The sequence below is a fragment of the Rana temporaria genome, chromosome 3 (assembly GCF_905171775.1).
Source record: "Rana temporaria chromosome 3, aRanTem1.1, whole genome shotgun sequence".
NCBI classification, from domain to species: Eukaryota; Metazoa; Chordata; class Amphibia; order Anura; family Ranidae; genus Rana; species Rana temporaria.
This window is the reverse complement of record NC_053491.1, coordinates 178,382,994-178,395,730: the sequence shown is the minus strand read 5'-3', so window position 1 is coordinate 178,395,730 and position 12,737 is coordinate 178,382,994. Positions and strand designations below refer to the sequence as shown.

The following is a 12,737-nucleotide window of genomic DNA, read 5'->3' as shown; positions in this document are numbered from 1 at the left end:
GCTCCGACTGACCTCAAACACACGGTGTCCCAAATATGGGACTTTTTTAAGGGCAAAAGTGCAGCAGGTCAGTGAGTCCACTGAGTCCAATACGGACGGTCCTCTTAACGATGCTCGGGGGAGTCCCGAGCTGAATATGTATAGGGGAACCTGATGCCAAATGCCGTGGTTTAAAGTTGGCATTTGGCATCAGGTTCCCCTATACATATTCAGCTCGGGACTCCCCCAAGCATCGTTAAGAGGACCGTCCGTATTGGACTCACTGACCTGCTGCACTTTTGCCCTTAAAGTCCCATATCTGGGACACCGTGTGTTTGAGGTCAGTCGGAGCCATCCCTCCCTTTTTCTCTACCCCTAGGACCCTATAACCGCCTCTGGGGACACCTTGAACCCAAAACTTGAGGGTTATTTTTCTAAACCTTTGTTTACTACAAACGAGAGAAAAAAAGCTTGTAACCATACACTCTTGTGGCCCCTGATGAAGGTCTTTTGTTCTATCAACAGACCAGAAACGCGTCGGGAAAATCTCCACTGCTCTCTACAGAGTGTTTTTTTAATCTATTTTGTATGTTATTGTCACAAGGTTCATTTTGTGTTTTTTTCTTGGTTCCATACACGGGACGTGTGTCCCAGGTGTCACTCTATTATATTTACTTTTATTTTATGTTATATTTTTTGATTGTTCCAGAAGACTCATGTAATCCAACATCCAGAATTATTCTGTGAACAAATGTCAACCCATCTTGGTCCAACCACCTAATAAAATGTATATATCTTTACTGGAGTCTGGCCTTTAAAGTCCCATCTGGGGGTATTTGTTTTCTTTTTGTTAATTTGCATCAAGAGTCCGTAAAGTAAAAACGGGCAATAGCAATACTGCAGGAGAGAAAAAAATTATAGTATCTCACAAAAGTGGGTACACCACTCACATTTTTGTAAATATGTTATTATATCTTTTCATGTGACAACACTGAAGAAATTGCACTTTGCTACAATGTAAAGTAGTGAGTGTACAGCATGTATAACAGTGTAAATTTGCTGTCCCCTCAAAAAAACTCAGCACACAGCCATTAATGTCTAAACCGCTGGCAACAAAAGTGAGTACACCCCTGAGTGAAAATCTTCAAATTGGGCAAAATTGCCTACAGTCAAGCATGGTGGTGGGAGTGTCATAGTCTGTGGCTGCATGAGTGCTCCTGGCACTGGGGGGCTACAGTTGAGGGAGCTATGAATGCCAACATGTACTTTGACACACAGAAGCACAGCATGATCCCCTCCCTTTGGAGAATGGGCCGCAGGGCAGTATTCCAACATAACGGCCCCAAACACACTTCCAAAATGACAACTGCATTGCTAAAGAAGCTGAGGGTAAAGGTGATGGACTGGCCAAGCATGTCTCCAGACCTAAACCCTATTGAGAATCTGTAAGGCATCCTCAAACGGAAGGTGGAGGAGCGCAAGATCTCTAACATCCACCAAGTCCTTGATGTCACCATGGAGGAGTGGAAGCGGACTCCAGTGGCAACCCGTGAAGCTCTGGTGAACTCCATGCCCAAGAGGGTTAAGGCAGTGCTGGAAAATAATGGTTACCACACAAAATATTGACACTTTGGACCCAATTTGGACATTTTCACTTAAGGGTGTACTCACTTTTGTTGCCAGCGGTTTAGACATCAATTGCTGTGTGTTGTGTTATTTTGAGGGGACAGCAAATTGACACTGTTATACAAGCTATACACTCACTACTTAACATTGCAGCAAAGTGAAATTTCTTCAGTTTTGTTACATGAAAAGATATAATAAAGTATTTACAAAAATGTGAGGGGTGTACTGTATTTCAATAAACCAGGTCCTTCTAACCCTCTTGTCTTAAAACTGTTCAGTCCTCTTTATTTATACTGTAAAGTGCTGCACAAACTGTTTGCACCATTACATCCTATTTTATAGCAATAGGCACTGCATGAAAATGCAAGCTCAATGAGTACCTATTGGTGATTTACTTTGATTTTGCTATTATAATCATTGTACCAAAATCAGGCCTAATAGGGCCGCATTGTTCTAAACCAGTCTAACCTATACTATGGGTTGAAACCCAAATTGGGTCACAGCAGTCATGTTGGTGATTGGTCACCACTTGACTCTGTAGCCTAGTTTGGAGTAGTAACTTGTGATCTAGCACACTGATGAAGATTATCAGAGCACGTGAGATTGTGGTAGATGATATGTTTACAGACAAGGTAAAAGGTCTGCTGTACAGGAACTGCAAGAAGCTGTTACGGGTCAAATTCAAGTACCTACACGGCTTGCATTAAAAAATAAAAATAAATCTGGATGTATTTTAAGTATAGAGCTGCATTAATTGGTGTCTTGTATGTGCCTCTGGAGCTTGAAACAGTTTTTTATGTATGAGCACTTACATTGGAATTAAATCTGTTTTGAATTATAATTGTTTTTATTAATGATAGTGTTTCACTTTTCTGAGTGAACTTGAGTACATTATGTATGTGCACAGCCCAGGTTATTTGTGCTTGCATGGCTTTGCTGACGTTTTGGTAAAAATTTATATTCTTGAGTTTGTTACATCACGGTCTCTCTATCTCATTACCAGAAGTATAACAAATTAAACCTTTAAAACCTGTTTCTAACTACTTTTGAGTGTACCAAATTGCTATATAGTTGATATTTTTTAATGCTTGTACACCATGGTGTTTTCAATAAAAATCTTTGAACACGAAAAATTATATTCTTGGGTCCCAGAAAGTAACCATTTTCTTTTTTGGGCCTTTTAGATTAAAAAGTTTTTATAGACAATAAACCTGGAATATGCCAGCTCAAACTAGCAATTTTTTGTTGGTTAAATAGCCTCTATAAGTGTAATTTCCCACTTGAACTCTGTAGAAGCTAACAGTTCTATTTATTGCTAGTATGCAAAGTATATTTGCTGCTTGTTTCCTTTCTCAAGATTCCTGAAGCTGTGTTAAGAAATCAAACATGAAACACATACCTAGTTGTGCTGCTGCAGCTCTTTCAAAGGCATTGTATTAATTACTGTTGTGCAAGCATAGCCACTTCTGTGAGATCAATCTGCATCTGTCTATGACCATTTCTTTGTAACGGTCAAAGAACTCAGCTAAGCACTATTTACATTTAAACTGACCATATAACGCAACACCAGTGCAGTTTTAGAAAAATGCAATTTATCTGAAGAGGTACTGTTTATAGCATTCAAAAAAATAATAGCCATTCATGGATAAAACATGTCAAATTGCCACAACTGAGCAAGCATAAAGCCATTAAAAACAAAACAAAAAGCCCAATACAATTGTTGGTCTAACACAGCACAACTCTCAGGGCAGGCACATAACATTTAATCTAAACATTTAGGAGATTCGCTCACTTGCATCTTAGCAGCCCTCATTGATTTTAAAGCAGAGGTTCACCCTAATTTGAAAGTCAGCTTTAAACACACGGGCTCAGTGTCTGGTTGCTGCTGGTGATATTTGCTGGGTGTCTGTCTTGACTTAAAGGCTCTTCTGTGCTGTAACCAGTTCTGCTGAAATCCTGAGCATTTCCATCCCTCTCTCCCAGGGACTGAGAGTAATAAAATCCTTTTTGTTTCATCTAGAAGTGACTGGCACCATCTGTCTACATGTCCCACCATTGCTTAAGTGATCTACCCCTGAGGTGAAATGTTGCCTACCCTGCTCTAGAGGTTCTACCATGTCTCTGGTGGTTGGGGGGTTCTACATTTTTTGGGCCCAGCATGGGGCTTGACGTTATTTTTTTTGCTGAAGATACCAGTAGCAAGGGACTGCAGTTACCCAGAAGTTTTGCTTGGCTCTGTGGGAAAGTTAGAACAACCTCAAGCCTCCAGTTTCAGCTGTAATCTAGGGTGTATGTATGTGTGTGTGTGTGTGTGTGTGTATATGTATGTATATATATATATATATATATATATATATATATATATATATATATATATATATATATATATATATATATGTTACGGACACCAGAGCATGTCTGCTATTGTGCTCTACATCATGCCTGGACATGACCACCAAAACTGCTGCTATGTAATCTGTGGAACCTGCTTTGGACATAGTCTACCTAACTACTGCCACAGAGAGTATTCATCACTGCCTGCAACAAGTAAAACCAGCCCAAATCATAGCCAGAATTGGAGAGCTGTCCTATGCCAACTGTCAGATGTTGATAAGCCCACTGATATTATGTGAGTGCAAAAATCTACTTTTGCAAAAGATTGTTAATGGGATACTGTTACTGTTTCAGTTGTGTTGGCCATTACAGGAAGCTTGCAGCCTATCCTGGTTATGTTAATGCTGGGGGAGAGTATACATTTTGTATAAGGGCCAAGTGACCCCCCCCCCCAAGCTCTGGGGCCTACACGTGTGCTTGGAGCAGAAGAGGTCTGCCTGTCCAGTGAGTCCTGGTGCTTGATGCTATGTGGTCTGGGAGCCTGGCTAAGGACAGGAGAGGAGCAGATGCAGTCTGAGCTGAGGTACCAGAGGTCATTCTGCCACATGAGGTCCTGAGTGAGGAACTTTTGGAGAGTCTAGGAAAAGATCAAGATGGGATCATCGAGACTACTGTTGCTGCTACTGGAAAGATTTGCCTGATAATGTACAGCTAGCTACTTCGAAGGCCCCGTACACACGAGAGGATCGATCCGCTGGAATTGGATTTTTGTCCCCGGGGATGGATTTCCAGCGGATCAAAATTTCTTGACATGCTAAGAAATCGATCCGCTGGAATCCAGTCCAACGGATTGATCCGCTGGTCTGTACAGACTCACTGGATCAATCTGTCCGAATCCATCCCCCGCATGCGTCGTAATGATTCGACGCATGCGCGGAATTGCTTATATGACAGCGTCGCGCACGACGCCACATCATCATTGCGGCGACGGCGTGACACGTCACCGCGGACGGAATTCCGCGGGGATTTTGATCTCATGGTTAGTACAACCATGAGATCAAAATCCGCCAGAGGATTTATCCGCGGAAACGGTCCCCCGGACTGTTTCCGTGGATAAATCCTCTCGTGTGTACCCGGCCTAAGAAGGTACAGATTGCTGAAATCCGCTTAAAGGCTCTTTACTGTATTGGTGTCTCTTCTTTTTGTGCTTTTGAGTCTGAAGGCCAGTAACGGGTGTCCTGAACACCTTAACGCTTTCTCCCAGGAGTTTTGAATGAGAATTAATAAACTTGTTTTTGTTTGTACCTTAAAGTGACTGGCGCCCAACTGTTTACATAACAATATTGCCTAAGTAATCCACACCCTGAGGTGAATTGTCAGCCCATTCATGTATCTGGGTGTACCACCTTGCTTCAGGGTGGTGCTACATATATGACCTGATAACATTTATAGCTGTTTGTGTTTTAAATTCATTCAGTAAAAAATCACAATACTACATGCCTACTTAACATCTATAAATTGGTGCATTGCTGTTTGTTGATTTTAGAATTGCATACTCCAGATTAATTATTTTTATTAGTAAAAAGCCTTAACAAAAGAGGCCTGAATTACCCAGTCGCCTGGCTTCAAGAGTTTTCTTATTAATGATTAATCAGTAAATGTGTTTAACAGTCCTATAAATGCAGACACTGATTTCATTACAGGCTTAATGTTCTTTGAATTGTTCCATCATGCAAGTTAACAGCAGATTAATAGCTACTAGTGTAACTAATTACTTGACTTCTGTTAACAGTCATCGTTAATGGTGGTGAATATAAACATTTATACATCTTTTCAGATGGCGAGTAAACCATAGTTATAGTAAGACGGTGGTTTATGTGCAAACACGATAGCATGTATATTAAAGTTTTTTTTTTTAATAGAAATGGCTCTTTACATAACGTTCTCTAGTAATTGTGGATCAGCCCCTATAGATACAATTTAAACAAAAGTTTTTGCCAATCGCACCCAGCGAGGCTTTAATTTTATGGAGAAATTAAACAAGAACCTTTTGAGTTTTTAAACAAAAATTTCAGTCTTGTTCTCTTCTGCAGTTTTTATTAAGGAATAAGCCTCATTGTACGATTAGGACTTTATAGCAGGTACCTAAAGGTGTTTACATGCATCTTAAGTATTTTCTTTCAAAGATCCACAATGCCATGATGGTCCTTGTGCAAATACAAACTTCAGCTAGTAAGTTGATGATTTAGTCCTCCCCAGGGCTCAAGTCCTGCGGGAACGCGTGGCAACGGAGTTCCTGCACTTTTTTCACAGCAGGAACGCAGTTCCCTTTGCAGGACTAGAGCAGCCAAGCCAACTGAGCCAGTCCTTCACTAAGCGGTGATGCCCAGCTCGAGTCACTGTCAGGGGCATGGCGAACCTTAGTAATCCTTTGTTACTGGCCGCTTCCTGTATATGGATTCATCGGGTAGTGTGCGGGTATTCCGTCACTTGCACACTACCCGATGAATCCATATACAGGAAGCGGCCATTAACATAAATGATTACTAAGGTACAGTGGATCGAAAAAAAACAAAAAACATGGGGTTTAGTAATTATGCATATGAGCGTATCATTTTTTTTTTTAGTGGGGGAGTGGATCTTGGGTGGGAGTTCCCACACTTTTTTTGCCAGGACTTGACCCCTGGTCCTCCCACTCCCAACTCCTCTAAATCACTGTTGGTTGGAAACCTCATTTGACAAGAGCAAGAAGCAAGGGGCAATGTGATGAAGCACTAGCCAAAGTCTATATTTTGCATAATGAAGGCCACTTGAGCTCCTTTTTAGGGAAAGGAAACCTTGACTGCTGAAAGCATGGCATCACCATGGGTATTATCATAGTGAAGTTAAGTGGCATGGTTAAGATTGGCTACAAATACATGAGGTGAAGGGGGAGGCTATGCTAGGGCACAGCGTATAATCTGATCTGAGGAGATTTAACTGTCACAAGAGCTTCTCACCCATCCATTGTGATGTTTTGTCACAGCTGTATTGACCTTGCCAGCAATTGATGCTGGGCTATGCCATCAAGTTCAATTCTGGGGTCAGTCTAATGCTGATTTGGCACCGATGGTAAGGGCAGGTATCTTATACTGTGAGCATCCATAAAACAAGCTCACATAGTCGAACTGATTTGGCATTGGTTATTTGATACATTCAAAAGTTTTTTTGTTTTTTTACTTTTGCAAAGTTAAAAAAAGCTTTGACCTTTCCCTGTTTTCCAACTTAAAGCGGAACTTCACTCTCTTTTATCATTGACTATTTTTAATGCTTATGCTGCTAGAATTTGTGAATGAATATGAAAGTATATCCTATTTATTTTTTTAACCTTTTTTATTTTAACTTCAGCTGACGTTACAGCATATTATAATGAGGCTCAAGTCAGGCCTCTGGTTTGGCTGTTTTTTCACATAAATAATTTTTTCTCTTAAACCATTGTTTACTGTTTTTGATCACTGTCATTTGTATTGCCAAACTTTTTTTTATTTTTTTATTTTTGATCCCAGATAGACATACTGTTGTGCAATTTATTGGAATACATTAGTGCTCCAATGCAATCACTGGTAGAGGAATTAAAGTGTAAAGTAAACGTCCATCACTAAATTTTACTTATAGGTAAGCCTATAATAAGGCTTACCTATAGGTAGTGAGAATTTCGCCATTGAGGAGATATTTACTGTGCATGCATCAGCAACATCAATGGTGCATGCACCCTGAAGGAACGGCCACCCGTGTTGTTCATTCTGAGCCCTGTGTTGTAAACGGCGGCTCCTGTGCGCATACATGGGAGTGACGTCATCGCGTCTCCGGACAGTCACAGAGCTGGAATCCTCGAACCTGGAAGCAAGATGGGTAAAGATAGAAGCGACCTCCAGTGATGACATTACATCACTGGAATGCTTAGTTTTCAGGTAAGGTTCACACAATTTGCTAGTATGCGATGCATACTAGCACATTATGACATTACTTTGCAAGTAAGGAGAAATAAAAAAAAATGTCCAGCGGTTTACAACCGCTTTAAACCAACACCACACAACTGTACTCCTAACACCATGTTATGGTGTTAAAGAAGTGCTAAAGTCACATTAATTACATTAAACTGGCACTTAAGGCAACATAAAAAAATATGAGCAGGCAGGCTATTAATCACCGAAAATACTTTTGGTGTCTCTTCTGCAATAAAATACACCTACCTGCCTGCATACATAGCTCGGTTTACATCACTGACACAGTGCCTATACAGGAGTTGCATCATCTCCTTCCTGCCAAAGAAGACTGCTGAAGATTGGCACCTGGAAGGAAGGAGACAGGGAGAAGATGCCAACGCCAGCTACCCCACCCCCCCACAAACCTCAGACAATTAGAGAGGAGGTATGTATGAATAATTTAGTTCCATTTTAAGTATTAATAAAGAGAATTGATTACGGATTCAAAACGTGCTACTAATATTGTTAAAATATTTTTTCTTCCTTTGAAAATAAGTGCATACCCTTAGAGCCGGTTCACACTGGGGAGACTCGTCAGGCGACTCAGTCTCCTGACAAGTCGCGTCCCATTGTATTCAATAGAACCGTTCTAATAGGAGCGACGCAAGTCGCTCCGACTTAGAAAAAGGTTCTTGTACGGCTTTCGGGGCGACTTGCATTGACTTCTATATAGAACTCATTTTGCAAGTCGTCTTCAGGACGCCTTGCCGAGTCGCCCCCAAAGTTGTGCCGACCCAGTGTGAACCGGCTCTTAGTCCATCCCCATGGTGGCATTTGCTGCTGTTTGTTTTTTTTTTTTTCGTTTTTGTTTTTTAGCATTTCCTGATTTTTTCCTGATTTTTATAACAGCCAGCTGGAATGTAATACATAAGCTTCCTGCTTATTGCAACAGTAAAGACACATCCCTGTATGTTCTTTAGATGTGCACGTTCCAGGGTGAGTGCTGGCCACTGAATGGTGTTGACTCTACCTATGCAGCCTGCACATCAGTTGCTTGATTACATTCTATCAGGCCTGCTTTGGGAACAGTAATAAATCAACTGATCAGCATAATTTTATTCTGAACCATCCAGTGGCGAGCAAGGAGAAACACGCTTGTCTATAGGGATGCCAGAATGTGTCCTTCCTCTCAGACTCATCCTTTGCCATCACTTACTCTCTGCTTTCAGCACAGCTGAGTAGATGGTTACAAAGGAAGGTACTAAGAGAGCCAAATGTATTGTAGACAAAGGCATTAAGGGAAAAAAGAAGCAGATGGGAATCTCTGAAATGATACTAAGGTACAAAACAATTCTTCTGGGCTTGGGTGCTGGGTCTAGAAGTGTGTGGTACAATCAGCCTTTTTGTATGCAATGTCAATGGCCTTGCCGTCCTCCTCAGAACAATGGGTGTCCTTGGAAGTGAAACATATAAAAATAAGGGAAGGTGCCCCGGCCTTGTGCGTTACCAAAAATATTAATAAAGGTAAAACAGCAATGATTATACTCGCATAGAAATGTGGTGTACAAGCATATCAACGCAACAGCAATAATGTGCAGTGACTTTTGGGTCTATAGCAGGAACCAGATGGTATTGCAGGGTGGCTAACGTGTTTCGAGGGAGGACCCTCTTTCTTTAGAGCCAAAGCGATGAATCTCGCTTTTATATGCTTGTACACCACGTTTCTATGCGAGTATGATCATTGCTGTTTTACCTTTTTATTAAAATTATTTTTGGTAATGCACAAGTTTGGTGCGCCCTCCCTTATTTTTATATGATTCTATGGTATTCATGGGGATTAAATATACACAGAATTTTAAAGAAACTGGGTTAAACTGTTGCGTATTAAAACCTAAAGCATATTCAGTATGCAATTCTTTTTTTTTACTTTAGTTACACACTAAAGATTGAAGTGTTGGTGTTTGGTAGGATTTTCTTCAAACCGTTTACTCTGTAGAGTTAAACACTTTTGTCATATCTGTCCACATTGTACCGGTAGTGCTATGGCACAGCCAGGTAATCCAAACCAATCTTGAAGTAGACAAATTCACATAATAGAGACATGTTCATTCTATGCTGTCACCTTTGATTATCATCCAAATCTCACAAACCAGAGTTGGAAGGATTCTGTAGTGACTTGTGTAACAAAACCTTTCACCTGCTATGACTGTATGTGACAGAGAAACCCACCTTAAACTGAGATATTGGCACCTGTGAAGTGCTATTAGTCTTTTAGGACCACTGATTTGTGGACTTTTTGAAAAAAAAAAAGTATTGTTTTAAAGAGACTACATGGAAAGATCCTGTGACAGAGACAACTTAATGTTTTTTTAGGGATGCAGATGTTTAGGGTGTCTTGTATGCGGGGGTTTCTGATTTAAGGCAATTCCATTTTATTATCTGAAAACAACTCTGTCTCTGCTGCCTATAGATGAGGCACTAGAGTACCTAATAAAATAATGCAATATGCTGTATAGTAAACATTACAGCTCCAGAAGGACACAATTGCAGCAAAGCTTGCTGACTTGAGTTTCCTTGTTTCTGTTTTTTTTTTTTGTTGTGTATTGTCTGTTTATTGATTTGAGGACCTCTCTAGTGGTAAGAAATGGTTTGCTTGTAGTCTATGTGTGGGTACAGTAACACAAGCTCTTTACTACATTTGTATTCATTATTACAATTAGGAAATACAGTAAAATATGGAATTATGTAGCTGCCAAATGATGCAGTTGTTGGGTATAAGATATGAAATGATGTTGGCATATTATTTGTTTTACTTTTTTTAAAAAAATGGCATGCTGTACTAGTAAAACCAGGCAGGATTCTTTTTTTTTTTTTTAACCTCAATTTAGTTTGAATACATTTTCAATGTATTATTTTTATTAAATATTATATATAGACCTAGCCTTAAAGAGGTTGTAAAGGTTCATTTTTTATTTTCCAAATAGGTTCCTTTAAATTAGTGCATTGTTGGTTTACTTGGGTGTCCGCTGAAATTTTTTCAGAGGGGGGCGCTTCGGCAGCGGTGATACACAGTCGCATTTAACCCTTTCTTAAAATGCTAACGGGGGTTAAAAGCGCCCCGCTAGCGGCCGAATAGCGCAGCTAAAGCAATGGTAAAGCGCCACGTTTTAGTTGTGCTCTACCGATAACGTGGCCAGCTGGCAGTGTGAAATAGCTCTTGAGATAATTCAGCTACATCCATGCTCATATGAATATAGCCTAGAGAATGTACAGACCCCCCTTCAGCACAAACCCCTCCATTCATCACAGATGGAACACCCCTTCAGCACAGACCCCTTTATTCTGCACAGACCCCTCCATTCAGCACAGACCCCCCCTCAGCACAGATGGACCCCCTTTACGCACAGACCCCCCCCCCCCCTTCAGCACAGATGGACCCCACATTCAGCACAACCCCCCCCCCCTTCGGCACAGACGGACCCTCCTCCCCCATCTCATTCAGTACCTCAGATCAGCCATCAGCGCGGCACAGGCACAGCAGGTTCCCTCCCCATGTGTACACATAAACACCGGAGGGGGAGGCGGCTTCAGTCTGTTCGCTGTGCCTGTGTGACATCCGGGCCGAGACCGCTCAGACAACCCGCAGCTTCTAGACTCTTCAACACCTTCTCAATTTTCCAGGGGGGGTCAATTGCCCCCCCTTGCCCTATGGAGTTGACACCCATGTTGGTTTACTAACCCTTTTCTTCGATTTCCCTTCTAAAATGTTTTTTTCCTGTTCCTCCTCAGTAAGCTGTTCTGGCTGACTAACCCCCAGCCAGATGATAGGGGCAAGCTTACTGAGGAGGAACAGGAATTGAGAATTTCAGACAAAGAAAAAAAAAACTAGAAGGGAAATCGAAGGAAAAGGTAAGTGAACCAACAATGCACTAGCTTTAAGGAACCTATTTAGAAAATAAAAAAATGAACCTTTACAACCCCTTTAAGTTCAAATTCTCTACAATTTAAAGCAGAACTCCATTCAAAAATAACACATTTAAAAGATATAAAAAAAAGCGCTTTTGTTTAAGATTTCCCTGTCAGTACAATTTTCTGCCACTAGATTTCCCCAGTCTGATGGCCAGTGGCCAGTATCATTCAATCCACTTTCATTGAGCCCATGTTGTGCTAGATTTGCCCAGCCTGTGACTGAACAGTGAAAGGAGAAGCAGCACAGTGATGTGTTTTGTTACGCTTTGCTTTTCCCCCCTGTCAAACTGTTTCCTTTTAGCACATGAACTGATTGGATCCTTGCACTGTTTCTTCCTTTCACACCTGCGCCCTGCTGTACAGGCTGGTACCTTGTAAAAATCAGGTACTTGCATTAAAAAATAAATAAAATAAAAAATATTTAATGGTTACAGAGCTGTAACAATGTGTGTCTTTTATATCCAGGGCCTCTCCTGAATGGCGACTGGGCAGCAGGTGGAATGAGATGTGGGCAGGACAGGGAGAATGATTGGTGAAATTACAGAAACAATGCCATGCGTGTCTCTCCCTTCAGCAGCTGAAAGCCAGTTTCTTCCCCTCTTCTCCAGCCTGCTTTCAGATCCTGCAGGCAGACACAGGCATCGTTCCTGTAATCGCACTGATCATCCTACCTGTCCTACCCACATCCGATGTCCTCTGCTGTGTCCGTCCCCCCCCCCCCAGCCCTGTCAACTGCTGCAAGGATGTTCAGGATGGAGAGCGGGGTATAGGGCCAATAAATGTCATTTTCCAGCCCCTTCTTTTCTGAATAAACACAGTGAGTGATCATTACTGTGTTTATTTATAACTGAAGCATAGTAAACT

The 12,737-nt window shown here is 41.2% G+C and overlaps 1 protein-coding gene across 1 annotated transcript in view; it reads left to right on the top strand.

Annotated features, from left to right (window-relative positions):
• NELL2 (neural EGFL like 2) overlaps nucleotides 1-12,737 on the top strand; it is a 329,995-nt gene that overhangs the window by 171,392 nt on the left and 145,866 nt on the right. The window lies entirely within an intron of this gene.